At 40.4% G+C, this 19308-nt stretch overlaps 1 long non-coding RNA gene across 1 annotated transcript in view; it reads right to left on the minus strand.

The window, feature by feature from the left end:
- LOC120223097 overlaps nt 1–16727 on the minus strand; it is a 53636-nt gene extending 36909 nt beyond the window's left edge. Inside the window, exon 1 of the long non-coding RNA XR_005526192.1 lies at nt 16580–16727. This is a non-coding gene — a long non-coding RNA (uncharacterized LOC120223097). The remainder of the gene's footprint in view (nt 1–16579) is intronic.
- Nucleotides 16728–19308: the final 2581 nt, after the last annotated feature.

Raw genomic sequence — 19308 nt, forward strand, 5'->3', positions numbered from 1 at the left:
AAGTTAAACCATTCAGTCAGCAAAGTAGAGAGACTATTATGTACCAAGCAGCCACAATAAAGGGGCCCTAGCCCCTCACAGGTGAGCTATTCAACTTCTTTAGAGAAAACAGCTTTGGTCTGCGTTAACTTAGGGTACACATCATCCCTGAATGTGGATGAGGGAGTAGAGAATGGTGTGAAGATGGACTAATTAGTTTTTCTGTAGATATTAAACCAACACCCTTGATTTCTGCTTCACTTTCCTCTGGATTCATGCCAATTCCCAGCTTGAACTTCCAACTTTCTTCAGTGCAATTTCTTAGTTATAAATTCCTTGGCTTCGGTTTACAACAATTTAACTGTTATTGAGCTGTGTTTCTCGAAGTGTTGTAGGCGCATCACATGACTTGGCCAATCCACATAACAACCATATAAGGCAGGTCCTATAATTATCTACATTTTATAATGAGGAAACAGACTTGTTCAGAGTCATACAGATTATGACTGGCCGAGCTGACATTTGAATCCAGACATTCTGTGATCCCATCCTCCACACATCTTGGAGAAATATATAGAAATCTTTGAGTCCCTGATCCTGGGATTTATTATGAACTTCTTTCCTTTCACATAGTTTTAAAAATAGGCATTTCAGTGGAATGCGAGATGTGAAGGGCTTGAAGGGAAGGCATGTGTTCTGTCTGCAACCTTTAATTGAAATCTATCCATACTTCCTGAAATGCTAACTATACAAACACTGCTGGCCAATCTGGGTCTATGTAGTCGCTCCGGCGGCAAGTTTATGTAGCACCACAATGGCGGACAAGGAAGGAGTCACCAGAGGCTTACTTCTAGAGGAACACTGCTATAGTCACTCTTTCCCACTGCTGTAACTACCCTCTACCGCCGTGACTAGAACAAGCTCGCGTCGATAGAAACTAAAGATGTGGATGAATTTCCTGACTCCGGGCCCCGCTCATTTCTCTGATTGGGCTGGTCTAGGCCCAGCAGGTGGAAGGAGGCCGACTACCAAAGGAAAGTGGCACTAGTGCTGAAGGAAGGCCAGGTGAGAAGTGGGATTTGTGTGGGAAGCTAGGCTTGGCTCCTGCTCCGTAATTACTGAATGCCCCTAATATGTCATGTGTTGCTCTAGGTATTCTACATCTATCATTCTATCTAATTTTTATAATAACCCTGCAGCAAAGGTATTATTATGGCAGTTTTATAGATTAGGACACTAAGGCTTAGAGAGATTAAGACATTTGCCTAAGATGACACAGACAGTCTGTTCATCTAGCTTTAAAGTCTATGTCAGGGCGCCTGAGTGGCTCAGTCAGTTAAGTGACCCACTTTGGCTCAGGTCATGATCTCACTGTTCCTGAGTTTGAGCCCTGTGTCAGGCTCTGTGCTGACAGCTGGGAACCTGGAGCCTGCTTCAGATTCTGTGTCTCCCTCTCTCTCTCTGCCCCTCCCCTGCTTGCACTCTGTCTCTCTCTCCCCCCCTCAAAATAAATAAACAATAAAAAAATAAAAAATAAAGTCTATGCCAATTCGATTTGTCATGTCTTCTCTGGACTCCTGAGTATTTGGAACGGAACTGGTGTTTGTGTTTGCTCACTCTCCCTCCTTACCTCTTGATACACTCACACACTTAAACATGCATACACCAATTAGTTAATTCAACCAATACTTATTGAGCAGTTATGTACTAGGTATTTGGTATTTGGTACAGTCGCACGATTGGTATACTCCCTTCCAGGTGTCAAATCATGCCTGTCAAGCACACCATGATGTAACTGCCTAAGGGATATGGGGGCCAGGCACAGGATCTATGCTTTCGTGGGTGGCTGCCTGTGGATCAGGCCTGGACGTGCTAGAGAAGAGTCCTTTGCAGAAGAACTCCTCTTCTGCTACTAGGTCTGTAATTCTGACTCAAGGTTCATACTCTTGAGGTGAGGTGTTTTGCCAAATTTAGAAGCACATGACCTTGTCAGGAGCCCTTATCACCTTACTGTGAATTAAATGATGGGATTTCTTCAAAATGATAGTGCAGTGTATTACAAAATGGTCACAAATTACTTATATTCCCATAGGCACATCCCTTTATGGGGGAACTTTTACCACACCTCTAATCAAAAGGCTGAGTTTATTTCTCTTTCCCTTGAAACTGAACTTGGCCAGGTACTTTACTTTGGCCAGCAGGACATTAGAAAAATGTGGTGCAGAGGACAGAAAAGTGCTTGTAATTAGGGTTTGCCTCCTGCTGCAGGGAGTCCTTCTGCTACTGTGTGAACAAGCCCCCTTGAGGATGAGAGACTGTGTGAAAAAAGGCCTTCAGTATCCCAGCTGTTCTTGCTGTAGCCTCTGACGTGGGGAGGAGACCGTTTTAGATCACTGAGCCCCAAATGAACTGGCTTAATGCAAAAGAACTAGCTAGATCATTTACAGGATTGTGACACATAAATGGTGGTTGTTTGAAGTCACTAAGTTCTGTGGTGTTTTATTATGAGGCAACTGTTAACTGACTGTATGTATAAAGACAGTTATATATACTATATTACATATAGTTATATATTATATGTAGTTATATATGTTTTATAGATAGATTATAGATATAGATAGATATAGATAGACATAGAGTTGAAGTAGGTTCGGGTGAAACAGCAGGGGAAAGACTGAAGGAAAAAGGTCTTGATTATATTTGTGCACCCCTGAGGGCTCTAAATGGGTACAGGCAGAGGACCCCTTGAGGAGAGTGACATATGGAAAACGAGGAAGGGAATACATTAAAAACAAATGTCACCCTTCCTCATGATTGATCTTTTTATTGTTCTAAAAAGAAACATTTAGAATGTCAGCACTTTTTCTCAGGGTTAGGGTTTTGCTGTAATTTGAACAATCCAAAAGTAATTGGACACTTTTGTTTACTTCTTAATTTAATTGTCCAGCACAGATAAATAATTTCTCAATGGATTCATTGAGTTTCATCTTGACCCAGAACTCTGAGTCTAAATACAGCCATTATCTGAAACTGTGAAACATCAGAAGGGAAAGCCGACTTGATTTGTTTTCTGTCAAACTTCTGTTGCCTTGTTTTAACATACTACTATGTTAAAGAACACCAGAGCCTGAAGTTCTGATTCAGTCTTACACCCTCAGTTGGATAATATGCTTTTCCCCTCCTCTGCCCTTGTATATAATACTTTCTATTTCAATGTAAATAATCTACTTTGCAGTCTGGTCATTTGAATGGATCGCTGTCTTCAGAAACTTTAAGCTTCAGAGGCTTATTTATTGATTTATTGTCTAATTTATTATTTTTGTGTAATGTTGGTTCATCCCTACATTTTTAAAAAATATTTTTATTTATTTCTAGGAGAGAGAGAGAGAGACAGCGTGAGCAGGGGAGGGTCAGAGAGAGAGGGAGTCACAGACTGAAACAGGTTCCAGGCTCCGAGCTGGCAGTCAGCACAGAGCCCGACGCGGGGCCTGAACCCACGAACTGCGAGATCATGACCTAAGTGCAAGTCGGACGCTTAACTGACTAAGCCACCCAGGTGCCCCAGTTCATCCCTACTTTTAAGGGTCCTATTGTCTAAGTAGGGGAGAAAAAAATACATCATTTTTTTAGAATACATACAACATTGAGTATTTACAAAATGCTGTGTGTGAGCACAAAGAAAGAGAAGAAAGTATTGCTTTGACTCATTTACCTGACCCTCCCTTGTCTTCCTGCTTCTACAATTGACCTCCTAAAATCCAGTGTGCTCTCAACGGCCAGAGGGATTTATTAGAGTGTATTAAATCATATCAATTCTCTGCTTTGAATTTTCACTTTGAACTACTGTCAGGTATTACAAAACCAATGGCATCTATCTGGTGGCTGCCTTTCTCTGTGACTGCACTCAGTCATGCCAGCTCCTTTCCATTGGTTAGGCAACCAGGCTTATTCTCAAGAGCTTAGCCCCTTTGAACTAGCAGTGTCTACCTCTGTCTGACTGGCTCCTTCTTGTCATTCAGAGTTCGTGGCTGGATCCCTCACACCTGTTATAAGTAATCACCCCGTCACCTGATGTCATATGACTCTGCATAACACCAACCAAAGTAGGTAGGCACCTTCCTCCTTCCCTCTGCCTTCCCTTTCTCCTCTCCTTCTTTCCTTCCTTTGCATTTCTTTCCTTCCTTCCTTCCTTCCTTACTCCCTCCCTCCCTCCCTCTCTATCTTTCAACTCTGTCTCTATGCACTAGAATAAAAAACTCAATCAGAACCTCCTTCCCACCACACCTGGTGCTTGCCTCATAATAGCTGTTCAGAAAATACTCTTTGAATGTATGAAAAGATGGACAGATTTCTGAATGTTGGAAGATTCACTGGGTGGAATGGGGGAGCAATGGCTTTTCAGACAGAGAAAGCAGCACCTTATTCAAAGGCATAAAACAATGAATAATTCATTAGAAGTATTTTGGCAAGGCTGGAACACAGAGTGTGAACTGAGCTTGGAGAGAGCAGGTAAAAAAAAAAAGGAGGTGAACTGAAAGGTTTTATATATGTACATATATACGTATATGTGTGTATATATATATACATATATATACGTATATGTGTGTGTATATATATATATATATATATATATTCACACCCCAATAAATGGTTTTTCCACCTGAGACCTAGTTTCTTCATGGACACATAGGAATGCATACTTCTGACACTTTCTGACATTGCTGCTCTACAGGAAGAGAGGGAAGTGGTCTTGAAAAAGATAACTGCCAGATTTGGTCTGCTGTAACAACTCATTTCAGAGTTCTGACTTTAGACGTCTTGTAGGATAACGTTTTTACAGTTTAACGAATGAGTTGGAAATATATTTCCAAACTTGGCCAAATGTGGAAAACATGTATGTCATCGTTTCAAGTCATTTATTCATTGGACTCTTAGAACAAATCCCTGCAAGAGGCAGCTTTGTTAATGATATTTAGGATATTTTTTATGCATTTATGGTATTGTACGTTTGAGATTCATTTGTTCATTATTTGTGAGGTTTAAAAGCAATTTTGGGAGGCAGGGGAAAGGCTTTCATTTGCTGTGACAGCCTCCTCATGTGGAAATTGAGAACAACGACAATACAAATCTCAAAGGGTAGTGGTAACCGTTTCATGACTCAAAAGGAATAAGGTGCTCAGAGCAGTCCTTGGCATACCTGTTAGCCTTTGTCATCGTTACGATTATGTGCTGCTCTCATGATGGGAAACATGGTATAACTTTACTGAAAGAATGTTACACTGGCTTCTAAAGTCTACTGTAAATGTCCTTACATCTTGCTGGAGAGACACATTCTATCATTTTGCCCTTGTGGACACATTGCTTGTAATGATGATTAATGTCGTTTCTTGCATGCTTATAAAACATGGTGCAAATGAAAACCACTCAACTGACTTGGGCCAAACTTTGTTTTTATATTTAAAAACAATACAAAGGCGAGAATATGCCAGGGAGATGTGGGGTCAAAGGGAAAAGAGAAATCTCAACAGAAAAAGCATCCTCGAGGATAAAGAGGGTGTACCTTCCCTGCAGCGGTGTGGCTGTGGCGGGGTCCTGCTTTTGATCCATTAAGGAAGCCCACTGCACTGGCCCAGCGTCTGCCCCCTCCTGCCCTCACCAGCGCTCTAGGGTTAGCTCTGGCCTGTGGGTCTGCAGCCCAGCTGGTCGGGAGCGCAGGAAGGAAGGGCGGACCCGCATGAGATTTCCTGTCTCGATGTGAGTCACCAATACCGAGCACTTCTTGCACTTTATTGCAAGAGAGAGCAGGAATGTGCTGCGGAGTCAAAACCCAGCCATCTCCGCTTTGTGATTGGTAACTGCCCTCCCCCCACGAACAAGCGCAAGCAGAGTCTGCATGCACGGCTTCAGGGGCGCTCCCCTCACCGTGGAGGCAAGAAACCGAAACAAGGGCTCTTCATTGCGCCTTGTAAGGAAAAGATAATGAAGTCTATGATAAAGAACATCCTTACGGAGCACTTAGGTGCAATGAAAAAGGACACTCACTTTGGAGACCGTAGGCAGTAGGCAGAATTTCCAATTCTGTCTGGGCTAGCAGAGACTGTAAGCCCTTCTCATGCCTACTCCCCTTCCATCCCCTGCCTGCCAGCACTGCAAACAAACTGAAGTTGAATATGGAGTTTTGAAATTCCTGTAAGTAAATGCCTTGTAAATAAAAATTTAAAAATAATTTTTGCTTGTGAAGCACAATGTTACAGGGATTAACCTTTGTAGAGAAAGTCTGTCAGGAAGGAGTGATTACAGTTGTGCTACACAACATCTACGCCTGCTGCGAGGAATAATAACAATAACAACAACAACAATAATAAATAATAGCTATTGAGCACTTGGTTTACACTGATATTATATATTAGAAATTATTACTAATCCTCACAACCTTCACACGTCCTGCATTCTACCAGCTGTCTTGAAATGGGATCATGTATGTGACAGTGCTTTGAAAAGAAGTTTTCATTAAAGCTTTCCTTAAAGTTAAATTTAGATAAAGGTATAACTATAATTAACATTAAAAATTTCATCAAAGAAAGTTAATTTTATGTAAAGGTATAACTATAATTTACATTAATAAAAAATCCGGGAATATTATTTTTATCTAATTTACAAAGAGCATGAGCTTTGGAGTTATGCACAACAAGGTTCAAATAACATGTTTGCCCCATAGTATCTGTAGGACTATTGCTAAGTCTATCTGAGCCTCAATTTCCTGCCCTGTAAAATGGGTGCCATAACATCTACCTCTTAGGATTATAGCATTCATAAGGATTGTGTTTAGGGGCACCTTGGTGGCTCAGCTGGTCAAGTGTCCGACACTTGATTTCGGATCAGGTCATGATCTCATGGTTTGTGAGATGGAGCCCTGCGTCGGGGTTTGTGCTGACAGCATAGAGCCTGCTTAGGATTCTCTCTGTCTTTTTCTTCTGCCCCTCCCCCTGCTTGTGCATGCACTCTCTCTCCCTCTCCCTCTCTCTCTCAAAATAAATAAATAAATAAACATTTAAAACAAACAAAAGAAACCCAAAAGCCCCCCAAGGATTGTGTTTAAAAATTCTGCAACTCTGCCTTTGACACATAGTAGGCTCACCACAAATATGGACTCCCTTCTCTTTTCCATCTTTCCTAGAGATAATAGAACCTTAGACAAAGATCTTTAGGATCATTAGTTAGGTATTTGATCATTTTTTCTAGGTGCCTGCAGAAATACTGAGGAGGAAGAAGAGCAGGTATAAGAATGAGGAGTCACAGAATATCATGGATGAAGTAGTCCGCTGCCCCTTTGGAAAATAGTCTGGCTGTTCTCATAAAGTGTTTGTGTTAGGGACTTCACAAAAAGCAGTAATAGAAGATCAAGCATCAAAAATGCATATTCTTTCCTTTTCATCATCTGATCACAACATTCTGGATTCTAGGGCTTTGGTAGAGAGGTTGCAAGGAATTCAGTGGTAGCATGAATGAATTTGAATTGCATGCCATTAAGTGGCCGCCTCAGAAAACCAGAAATCCGGCCTCATTTCTCAGGTTATTCATTAGATGACAGAAATGAAATTGTATAGTGGTCACTACAGTGCATTAGAGAATTAGATACTTGCCATCTTTTACTCGGTCACAAAATCAAACTATTTCTTTTATCCATAAACCCAGGGCCACTTGCAAAATCATTATTTTGGTAAAAACAGCCCATTTTCTCAGTCTCTCCCTCACTTTACATTTGAGTGCAGCAAATGTTAGTAGTGCCTTTTTTTTTTTTTTTAATATCAATGCACTTCCAATAAATGTCATGTCATTGTCTACTTTTTTCATGGAAAATTTTATGAATGTAGAATTTATTAGTGCATGGAAAAGGCTGCTTGTGCTCATCAAACAATCTTAAGAGCATCTCAGCAAACACATTGCACCTCCTGGCCTCCGGTGAAGCATTACAGTTTCCGTTCAGTGAGCTTTGTACAGACTGGAGCGCTGGGCTGTTGTGTTGGCCTAAGGACCTAGTAAACACGTAGCATTCTTTTCTACCGTTTTGGAAGCCTCAAACATTCAAAACTGTCTAAGGTTCTATTATCCCTAGATATAATTAGGTTCTAATTATATATGCATGACTAAAAATAACATATACTTTGCAAAGGAAAGACACAAAAAACCAGCATAAATATTCTTAAATAAGAAACTTTTTACTACAAGGTTATTTTTTTTTTAATTTCATTGCATCTCCCCAAAAAATTCTTACTCTATCTGTACCTATAACCTCTTCCTCTGAAATAGCTCCAATGATGAGTGGATAAAAAACTATTTGACAAATTCAGGACACAATCCCGATAATTATCTTGTATATTATGGTTTCAGGGGCTGTGAGAGTTGTATTTCTTTTTACAGTAGTTGACATTTACTGAGTAGCATTTGTTACAGAGTTTAAAAGGCATTCTCCAGAAGTATGGGTCCATATCCTTAGAAATGGAGGGCAAAAGAATGAAATGTAGTGTCTTCCTTTTTAAGGAGCAGTTTATAAGATCTTAACTAATGACAACAGTGTTGGATGTAGCTTTGATTATTCATGAATGTCCTGGGGATACAACATGAAAGTATTTTAATGCTGCTAATATTGCTGAGCTTAACATGAGTTTTTCAATCATGAAAAGGGGATTTCCTACTTGTTAGTTCCTTGTGATAGAATTATTCTTAGACTAAAAAATAAGTCATGCATTTTTTAAAAATTTTAGTTATTTGATATACCTGATCTACACAATGTAGGACCCACATCTAAGGAATAGAGAGATCTGGTAGCGAGTCACATGGAAAAAGACACTTGAATGTTTTTAAGGGCAAAGGAATTTAAGAGTGGTGATGTAAAATAGGCAAACTCAACTTGGCCTCACATCAAAGAAATACTCTGTTTCCTCTCTTCCTCTTAATCCTCCACATGTTATAAAAACTAAATCTAGGGGCACCTGTGTGGCTCAGTCAGCTAAGCATCCGATATTTTATTTCAGTTCAGGTCATGATCTCACCGTTTGTGAGCTTGAGCCCCGCATTGGGCTCTTTGCTGACAGCACAGAGCCTGCTTGGGATTCCCTCCTTTCCTCCCTCTCCTCTCTTAAAATAAATGAACACTTAAAAACTAAATCTAGAGAGGTTTGTCATTTTCAAAATAATTACGTTTAACACAAGAAGTCACAAAGAGCAATTATGAAAAGTAAAATTGTTTTCCTCTACTGGTTTTCCTGGTAAGTTTCCCAGATATGCAGAGTTGACACTTTTCCTGAAGGAGTTAAGATGGCAGCAAGGCCTGGGCCATAAGAGACCTGGTAGCATTTAGAGATCCCACTTTGATCCTGAACGTGGGATCTCTCTTCTACTATTAATCTTTTACTTCCACCATTTAATCCAAAAGTCCATCTCCCCTGTCACAGTGAGCCTGCACGCCACATGCAAACGCTCCAGCTGCGTGCTTGGCTTTTTGACCACATAGGGATAATCTTGGTTCCAATCAGCCATGTATGACAGGGCCACATTGCAGGGCAGCGGTTCTCACACTTCACTGGACCTGGAAACCACCTAGTGGGTGTGTAGAGACAGCCCACTGGGCCTCACCCCTGGAGCTTCTGATCCATCAGGTCTGGGGTGGTGCCTGACAAGTGGCCTCTGTAACAAGTTCTCAGGTGATGCTGACGCTGCTAGCCTGGAGAGCGCCCTTCGGAGCCACTGCTGTGGAGCAAAGAGCCTGGAGTCGAAAGCTATGAAATTTTACCTTCATCTCATTTCATATCTTCCCTCCACTAAAACACTGATGTGTGGCTTCTGTGCCTTGTTTCTTCATTGGTAAAATAAAACGTGTTGAGTTGGCAAATCCTTGCTCAGTACTTCTCAATTTTTCTATCCACCTCACCTGAAAATTTATGGCACAGTCCCGTCAGTATCAAAGACTCATTCCAACAGCCATTTCAAACGGTGAACCTCTTCTCTGACGACGTATCCTAGTTCTATTGAAAGTGTTGGGTGGAGGGAGAGGTTAGAAAAAGGACCTCCGGGGGCACCTGGGTGGCTCAGTTGGTTAGGCATCTGACTCTTGATCTCGGCTCAAATCATGATCTCGTGGTTCATATTGGGCTCTGTGCTGACAGCGTGGAGCCTGCTTGGGATTCTGGCTCTCCCTCTCTCTGTTCCTCACCCACTCCCCCTCACTCTCTCTGTCTCTCTCTCAAAATAAATAAACTTAAAAAAAAGAAAAAGAAAAAGCACCTCAGTTATTTCTGAATATGAAATAAGATACTTCACGATTAAATTCTTAGATCTAGAGCTTCCCAAATAATGTGCATAAAGGGTTAAAGGTATACTGAGATATTGGTTCCTTTGGACCTTGGACTTGAGGCATCAGAGCCCCCCAGCAGTCCATCTGCAAAGGTATTCCTTTACCCTAGTTTGCCAATCAAATATTGTGATTTTTTGTGTACCGTGGTATGATAGAATTTGGGAAGCACTGTTAGGTTAGGTAAAATCGCGGGGTGCCTTGTGGCTCAGTAGGTTGTCTGTCTTCAGCTCAGGTAATGCATGACCTTGCCGTTTGTGACTTTGAGCCCTGTGTCCAGCTCTGTGCTGACAGCTCAGAGCCGGGAGCCTGCTTTGGAATCTGTGTCTCCCTCTCTCTCTGCCCCCTCCACCACTTGCCCCCTGTCTATTTCTCTCTCAAAAATAAACATTAAATTTTTTTTCTTAAAAATCGCTTTCTTCCTTTATCTGATCTGTAGATCTGACATTCTTCGTATCACATTAATGAGGGAATTAGGGCAGCTATGTGAAAAAAAAAAGTCTGATTGTGGTATGCTACTTTTTTAAAAATGTTAGCTGGAACACTGCCATCATTATTGATACATTTTACTTTGATGCAGAGAGTTGACAGGGTATGGAAGAGATGATTTGATTTCCCTAAAGCCACCTGCACTCGAGCTCTCCAGTCTGGTACTGCACCTTTTTTGTTATCCTCCAGCTGCACACCGGTGGATAACAGAGAATCAAAACACCACGATTAACAAGAAGTGGAGGCCCCTGTACAAGTGTGTGCACATGCTATGGCTCCAGTTAAAGGCTGGAGAGGATGGAGGAATGGTGAAGGCCTTGGGTAGGTCTTTCGTATTTCCTGCAAATGTAGGCAAATCTACCACTTGGATCTGCATCTTCACTGAAAATCTCATAGAACTCTGAAAACCTCATAGATTATATGATATCCCACCATATCCTCAGAGGCTAGGATACTTCTAGGAGCAAGATGGGTGCTCAGAACATTAATTTGAAAGGCTTGATGAAGAACCTTTACTGTCTGGGAACCTGTATTATTTACACAGCACATAGAAGGAGCCCTAAAATGGGAAAGAGCATAGAATAGAAGGAAGTATTTTACTCCACAAACTGAGCCAACTTATTATTCTAACCAGTTCTACCTCGTCAATTTGTAACAACTCGTTTTCTAGGTGGTTTACTTCCTGATTGTTTTTAGAAAGCTGTATTCTGTTATCTTGATTGCTAATTAGTCTTCACATGTCTGTCACCCTCCTTTTATATAGATTTCCACAGCCTTTCTGCTCACTAAAATGTTGTCTAATTTATTGCTTACAAAATAGTTTAAGCTGACCCATGAGCTCCCTAGAGAGCTATTCTCCAAGACCAATTGCCTCCCGCATCATGAGAAACTATGGTAAAGCTCTGTATTTTAATAGAGTCAAAATGAGTCAAAATTAATTCATAAAAATTTGCCATTTTCCTGGTAGCACCAAACTGATTTTCATTTCCAGTTAGTCGATCAATCACATTTAGCAGAGGAAAAGTAGGTGACAACATTATGCCTAGTCTTTGCAAAAAAATAGACAAAATACAGAAGTGACTAAAGGCTGCTTTAGCTATGAGCTGAAGCAAAAAATTTCACTTCCCTGGAACTCAATTCCATTTTATACTTGTCCTTCAAATTTCATTTCTCAGTTTATTACTCATTGCTGATAATTCTATGTTGGACACTGGTTGGGAAAGATTTTGAAATGGCCAAGCATGTATTATTTTTATTTAAAATTGCTTCAGGCTGGGGCGCCTGGGTGGCTTCGTTGGTTAAGCATCCGACTTTCACTTAGGTCATGGTCTCGTGGTTTGTGGGTTCGAGCCCCGCGTTGGGCTCTGTGCTGACTGCCAGCTCAGAGCCTGGAGCCTGTTTCAGTCTGTGACTCCCTCTCTCTCTGACCCTCCCCTGCTCATGCTGTCTCTCTCTCCCTCTCTCCTAGAAATAAATAAAACATTAAAAAAAATTTTTTTTAATTGCTTCAGGCTTCAAAGAGATCACTGTTCTTTGACAGGAGAATCTTCCAGATGCACTTTCCAACAGATCTGGAATTCCTTTCCTTTATTATACACATCTGCTTTATGTAAGCTGGCCTTCTCCTAGCACTAGGAGACAACCATTAACTCATAATTTGTAAATTTATACTCTGCAGATACTCATTTTCTTAAGAGTATTCCTAGTGTTATTCTCTTGAGTATTAAAAACAAGTGTAACATACACAAGACCCCTCTGTGCTAAGGGCACAGTACCACCATCAGCACCCTCATCCCCAGAGCTTTACCTACAATGTCCTAGAATTCCATCTACTCGTGTCCATCCACCTGTCACCAGGATCTTCAGCTCTTACAGGTCAGGGATCCTGTTACGCATCTTTTGCATTCTTCTAGTGTCTAACTAGAGTAGTGAAGCAGCACGTGGGCATTCAATAAGCAATTGTCGTGTCATGATGAAGTGAATTAAACATCTGCATATTTCTGGTGCTAATGAAAGATGTAGCTGAATGTGCCCTGCTCTCCACAGTCTGAGAAGTGTCCTCAAAAGGAAGATAAACAAGGATGACTAGGAAGAAAAAGCCAAAGACCAATGCAAAATAGTACACAAAAGGGTTAGAAGAAAAATAATTTCTTTTTAACCTGGTCCTCTCTCTGCTGCAGACAGGGGTCATTTGGTAAATGTCCGATAAAAGTTACAACAAACATGGTATGATATGATTGTCACATGTACCAGCAGAATGAAGCAAGACAGATTTTTTGGGGTGGGGGTGGGGTGGGGGTTAAGCTTGAAGTTATGAGAAAAAGTTCCATGTTTATTTCGTAGTATTTCTTTGACTTTCGGATTAGTAAGCTTGTATAGAAATAATGAAAAAGATTTCTCCAAGCCCATGACTAATTCCTACTTAACTCAGACACTAGTTTTTATGCACATTCTTCCTCTATTGTAAACCTCGTGAGTGTCATGTGCAGGAAGTAAGACATGCAGACAGCACACAGAGGTTTTCTGTTAACTTTAGAACTATCCCATGGGCTTCCTACAGTACTGTGTGCTTGGGCTCCAGATGCTACAACCATGACCTCATATCCCTCTATATGATGCCCGGACTAGCTGCTGGTTTTTAAAAGCTTGTTTTGAATCCTTCATTTTATTCATTTTACCCCATCTCTCACAGGGTCTAGTGGAACAGTGAGCAAATTGTGGATTTTCAATATAGAATTGAAATTCTATAAACTGAATTTAAAATTTATTTATTTTTAATTTTTTTAATGTCTTTATTTTATTTTGAGAGACAGAGACAGAACGAGTGGGGAAGGGGTAGAGAGAGAGGGAGACACAGAATCTGAAGCAGGTTCCAGGCTCTGAGCTGTCAGCACAGAGCCCGATGCGGGGCTCGAACCCAGGGACTGTGAGATCATGACCTGAGCCGAAGTCGGACACTCGACCAACTGAGTCACCCAGGTGCCCCTAAAATTTATTTTTTAAATGTTTATTTATTTTTGTGAGAGAGAGAGAAAGAGAGAGTGCGGGAGGGGCAGAGAGTGTAGGAGAGAGATAATCCTGAGCAGGCTTTCCATAGTCAGTGCAGAGCCCAATACAGGGCTCCATTTCATGATCTCTGAGATCATGATTTGAACCTAAATCAAGAGTCAGATACTTAACCAACTGAGCCACCCCTAAAATTTAAAAGAAATTTTAAACTACTATATTTTGTTTCTAGGATGAAAGTTTTGCAGGGTATCTATGGAACAATACTATAACTGAATAAGTATTATAAAATAAATATTATAAAATATCATAAAATTGTTAGGAAAACTAGCAGTTTAACCAAAAGTGGGCCTTGCATACATACAGTCAGGTCTTGGCTGTTTCCTGTAACATATTTGCCATACCTTTTATATAAAGATATATCTGTAAAGCATTAACTACATTTTAAAAAAGTATTTGGAATTTTTTTGTTGTGTAAAAATGCTTAGGTAGAACCATATAAGATCCTTTATTTCTATTCCCTTAGCTTTTGAAAAATAAATTCAATTCTTTAAATAATTTTATGGAAACTACCTGGTATGTGCTGTATACTGGCCGTAGAGATGAACTTAACAGTGTCTGTTGTGTGATCTTACTTGTGGAATTGGTCTAGTAACATATTCATGTCTTGGCAACACCCCCCCTTCATTTTAAAGAGTAGTCTTAAAAAAAATTAGTGCTTATTTTTGACAGAGAGAGACAGAGCGACCGCGTAAGAGCGAGAGGGGGAGGGGCAGAGAGAGAGGGAGACACAAAATTTGAAGCAGGCTCCAGGCTCTGAGTTGTCAGCACAGAGCCTGAAGGGGGTCTCAAACCCATGAACCATGAGATCATGACCTGAGCCAAAGTCAGACGCCCAGCGGACTGAGCTACCCAGGCGCCCCAAGGGATAGTCTTTAATAATGAATTTTTAACCTGTATTCCAAAGGCCACCATTGTCACTGGCAAAACTAGAATATTTTAAAAGACAGTCATGACTAGAAGTTTAGGACTGTTTAGCAAAACTGAGCAGGGAGCAGGCACATTTCTTTGTGTCCACAGATCTGATTACCTGCCATTTTTCATATATAGTAGAACCTAAAGCAGTGACCCAAAACATGGTCTGAGAAGCATCTAGGAAATGTGTCAGTCAGGCAGATACCCAAGTCCCTCCCCCTCCCACCCCCCCCTCCAGAACAATAGAACCAGAGCTTCTGCTGCAGGACCTGGACTTCTACATTTAAAATAGTATCCCAGGTGATTATTATGCTCGCCAAATTTTCAAACCACGTAGGTTCATACATACCAACTTAAAAATATACAACTCATATTTTGGAAAATAAATTGTATTTCATTAGGCCTCTCCACTCAGTATACTTCTGTGTCATTTCCTGCTCTCTTTGTCTTCTCTTTCCTCTTGCTACGTCACATAGAAGTTTTGAACTATGAGTGATTGGAATTCTTTGGTTATAAGCAACAGAATCTAATTCTGAATGAGTTTGGCTAAAACAAAGTTAACTGCACTTTCTGGAAGTAACTCATAAATCTAAAGATTCACTGTTAGGAACAGATAAGACCCAGAATATCCCCAGATATGTACGTAGAGTAGGAAGGTCTGGTTGTATTCAATTCCTATGTCATTTTATTCAAATTTCAAATTACAATGGGAAAGCACAAGCTTTGCCTAGCATGGCCATCTGACCATACCTTGGCCAGAGGAGGGTGTGTGACTTCTAGTTCCAGAGGATAGGGCAAGTTCTAGACCAAGGCATAGATCTCTAAAACAAAATAGCAGTACCATTACAAGAAGAGTAGAGGAAGATATCTGTGTAGTCAGAAGTAGCAGGTTCACCATATAACATAAAACTTTAGAAGGCTGGATACAAAGTCCTCATTTTATTCAGAAGTCAATGAATTCCTGGGAGTTAATCAACAAATACTTAGCATCCCCAAAATACATCAGCCCAACATAGCACCTAGTATTCTGTGTCTGGTGCCATGTTGGGTTATAGGGTAATAATAATGAAGTTACTAGAGATCAAAGGCAACAAATTAAGCAATTGGTAAGTGGATAGTTGAGACAGAATATGTTTATAACAGAACTTCTCTAATCAGGACTAAGTAGGGAAGAGCCTGTGTTAAATGGACTATTGTTTGTTAACTAAGGACAGTATGGTAAACATCACTTTGCCTGCTGGGGTTCCTATGGGACCTTCCTTGAGGAATACATATGGAGGCTTGCAATTAATATAGTAATTAAACAGTTATTAAGTAAATAAAATTACCTGATTACAAGGTTTTCTCTCAAGTAGGCAAGTAGTGTCTCTGAAATTGTTATATTACATTATTTATTTGAATAGACCCTATCATTTCAACCCACTTTTATTGAGCACCTAATATGTGATAGACACTGGGGAGAAAAAAAATTATCCCTGCTTTCAGGGAGCTCACATTCATTTTCAGGGAGTTCTTTTCTTCAGAGATCATGGAGACAAACTTCAGTCTAGCTTTATATTAACTTATCACAACTTCCACGATTTGCCCTTTTCTACTTGACTTTTCACAAGGTGTCTTGCCAGCAATGTTCCATCCCCCATTTGTCCACCTAAAACACATCAACTCATCCTTCCTGTTTGAGATCCAGGACTCAGAGTAGAGTTTTCTTTGGCTTCCCCTGGAAACGTAAAACTTTCCCATGACATTTTATGCCAATACATCCATCCCGTAGTTGCTTACCTGCCTTGCTCCTCATTAGGCTTTCACCACCTTTCTTTTTTATCTTCTAAGAACCTAGACCTTCTTAGTCTCTTACACGTGGCTTCGACCACTATTTATATTCTGAGAATGCTCCAAGCTATGTCTCCACCTCAGAAATGTCTGTTGATTTCTGGATTTATACACCCTGCAGCCAACAAAGAATTTCCAAATCTGATCTCACTGATGACTCCTTCACTTGTTTCCTCCTATTGGAATTCTCAGTCTGGGTGAAAGGTTCTGCCTTCTACCTAGTTTTCCAAGATAGAAACCTGCAATCTCCTGGCCCGTCTCCTCCTCCCGTATAAATTCGGAATTCAAGCTTTGTTCTTCTTTTTCCTTTAATTTTTTTCTACTCTGCCTGCTTGCTCTTCTACCTTCCCCCTGACACTGCCTTACCTCAGGCCAGCATGATTTTTGTCAGGAGGACTGCAGCAGCTTCTAGACCAGAGCCACTTACCTACCCCTAGTCCAGCCCCTTCAGATACAGAGAGATCTAGCTTCCAGAGAGATGTGGGAGTTGACTTTGTAAAACAACCTGCTTCTCTCACCTCTTTAAAACATTTTTTCAAAAGTTTCTGCAATATTAAGGATAAAGTTCAAGTTCCTTCACACAACATAAAATCTCCCCTTTACCCATCAGAGTCTAGCTTCCGGGTATGCCAAGAACAGGAAGTACTGTTGATGCCTCCACCCCCTCACCACCCCTCACTGGAGCCTTACCAGGGCAGTGAGGCTGACTTCCTACTGCCTGAGTAGAAGTGCTCCGTTAACACATTTCAAAAGTTGCTGCACAAATGAATATTCCAACTTTCTTACCTCCCCGTGGATAGCTCTGAGGACTCTGTCTTGGATAACCTCCCTAGGGTTCCCCAGGGTAGCTGATTTCCATTTCCACACCGTGGTAACATGCTTGATAAAGTAGTCTTGGTGACTACCTTTCCTTTACCAGCTTACTTTTCCACAGTCCGCTCCGTATTTCCCGGGGACACCTCACCCATGCATTGAATCCATGGCCCTGCATCTGATTTGAGGAAGCTAAGTAAGACACCCAATTCTTTGTTTTGGCCCAGAAAATAATAGACTTTATTTGTTTTTTTAAAGCATTGTGTTTTCTCATGTTTCCTCTACATGGGATGATTCTGGCTTCCATTTTCCTTACCTGGCTAAATTTTACTTAATTCTTAAAATTATGCCCAAGCTCTGCATCTTTAAGGGAAGCCTTCATTCTTCCCTTCCCTCCCTCCCTCCCTCCCTTCCTACCTTCCTTCCTTCCTTCCATTTATATATTTAAATTCATTGAAGTTTAGTCCATGTATAGTGTAGTATTGGTTTCAGAGGTAGAATTTAGTGATTCATCACCTACATATAACCCCCAGTGCTCATCCCAATAAGTGCCCTCTGTAGTGCCCATCACCCATTTAACCATTCCCCTCATCTGCCTCCCCTTCTGCAAACCTCAGTTTGTTCTCTGTATTTAAGAACCTCTTTTGTTAACACTGAACTGTGGACTGGAAGTTCTATCTCACTGTACTCAAGCATACCTATGTCATGACGTGTCAAGACATGCCTTGATTTGTTGGTCTGACTCTCTAGTAGACTGTGATCTTGAGGGTAGGGACCAGAATATATTTAAATGTTCAGTCCAGCCCTCAAAATATGAAGGAAGACAGCATTGACTAAGCTCACTAACTGTTTGTTTGAATGAATGGTTTCCATTGAACAAATTCATGAATGAACGAGCAAGTAAAAAACCATCCAGGGCAGATTTAATTTGAGAAGTGAAAATCTATTGCTGAGTGAAAATGTATGCAATTAATCCCAAATTGTTTTGGTCTATTTATACTATTGTTCTTCCCAGTAAGCATGGATAACAATAATAATAAAACACAAAATGAGTAATTGTTATGTCTCTGACATTGTGTAAGCACATGAAAAACCTTATACACTAATCTTCCTATTATATATGATGCTATGATATGTTGTATTGCATTATACCTATTATCATATTAGGTAGAGTTTATTACTATTGTGACTTTTGTTATTTTATTTCTATTTACAGATAAATAATGGTCCTGCTGGAAATTTTAAAACAGGTTTTCTTCACAAGCCTGAGAGCCTCAGAAGGTTCCATTAAGCTTATCAAGAAGGTGCAGAATATAGTCAAATGATAGGTTGGCTTGGAAACTCCCCTTCTCTTGCCCTGCTCAATACAGAGAGTTAATAATTGCTAGGGGCAAGCTTCTTGCCTCACACTGTTTTGTAACTCAGTGTAGCCAAAATACTATTATTTTGACTATAGGCTAGATTTCCTAAGACCTGTTCCAAGTTATATTCTTTTGAACACATTCAAAATTTGGGTTCAGCAAAAAGTAGTGAAATTCATTTACTCAACAAACCCATACGGAGTCCTTTCTGTATATACTGCATGGTGTTAGCTTCTGGGGATTGAGATTTAAGTAAGTCAGGATTCTAATCAGTGGCATCATATCTTGAATAACAATTGCCTTTGCAACTTTAGGATGGGCCAACATGTACCATCTAAGTCTTTTTCCTTCTACTGTGTCCGGAATTAAAAATAGAGACTGACTTGATCTTTGATAATTTTGTCTTTGTTTAGAGTTTTTCTGGTAAGAAACTCCAGATGATTTATAGATATTAATGTATTTCTGTTGAAATGACTCTTCCCTTTGTGTCAAAACTGAGCTAAA

This window comes from Hyaena hyaena, unplaced genomic scaffold (genome assembly GCF_003009895.1).
Source record: "Hyaena hyaena isolate Hyena2069 unplaced genomic scaffold, ASM300989v1 scaffold_950, whole genome shotgun sequence".
In the NCBI taxonomy this organism is placed as follows: Eukaryota; Metazoa; Chordata; class Mammalia; order Carnivora; family Hyaenidae; genus Hyaena; species Hyaena hyaena.